Here is a 1,129-nt window from a genome sequence, read left to right as displayed (position 1 = left end):
CTCCAATGACACGACACACGGCAGTTTCTTTATTTTCTCTGAAGCTGAAATGATTATAATTCATCAATAAGAAGATTAACAGAAAATCTATCATTTAAATCACTTAAATCATTTTTAAGCAGAAATAGTAAAAATTTACTGGAACCATTTTCAGAAAATGTGAAAATTTGTTTCCCAGTTTTTTTCCTCGGGTCTTTGACTCTTGGTCAAATGAAGGATTTTAATTATGGATTTATTTTTAAATTTCAATCTGTATGTTGGTTTTCAGGATCGTTCTCTTCACTTTTATTATGAACTGCTGGAGGGAGATTCATGTGTCCAGGAGCTCATTGGTAATAATAATAATAACAGTTAATAATAAATAATCAATAATAATTAAATGAATTCACTTCCCTTACATTATATAATAAATGCTAACTCTGACGAGAGGCTAAGCTAACAGTGTAAACTAGCTGTTGTTATGTAGGAAGCTGTGATTATCAGACGGATCATAATGAGTCAGTTTTCCTTTTTGGTTTTTCAATAATCACAAAATAATTTAATGATGACTGGACAAGGAAGTTAGTAAAATATTTTCTATAACCACCAGCTTTACTTAATGTTTTATTATGAATGATTGTGTTTATTCATGTGTGATCTGATGAGCTCACTGTAAAAACCTCATATCTCCTCAGGTTTAATCACCCAGCAGCAGCACATCAGAGAACAGCTCACTTCTCCTCAGGTGAAGAGTCACCTGTTGTCAGCAAATTTACTTTTTTAAAGAAATATTAATAAAAATATTTCAACTTCTGGGACTGGAGGAACACTTGTGATTTTAAGGTGGATCAGTGTCGACCTCAGATCTGTGTGCCGTCGTGTTTAACGGGTTATTCCTCCTCTCCGGGCTTCACCTTCACAGTCCTTCATGTGTTCACGAGTTTTCCCGCCGCAGCGCCGGTGGTCAGGGGACAGAGATGGCGGGGAACGAGCGGCGGCTGTAATTATCTCGTCGGTCTGACATTTGGTTCATGTTGGAGTGGCTGTCGTGGTGATTTCTGCATCGTCTGAGGGTCCGGGGGGTGAGGGGGGGTGAGGAGGGGGAGGGGTGGATAGAGAAGGCGGTGATGGGATTATGGGAGCATGACAA

The sequence above is a fragment of the Seriola lalandi genome, unplaced genomic scaffold (assembly GCF_002814215.2).
Source record: "Seriola lalandi dorsalis isolate HSWRI2012SDOR001 ecotype SW California unplaced genomic scaffold, Sedor1 jcf7180002054478, whole genome shotgun sequence".
NCBI lineage: Eukaryota > Metazoa > Chordata > Actinopteri > Carangiformes > Carangidae > Seriola > Seriola lalandi.
Note: the sequence above shows the minus strand (reverse complement) of the source record.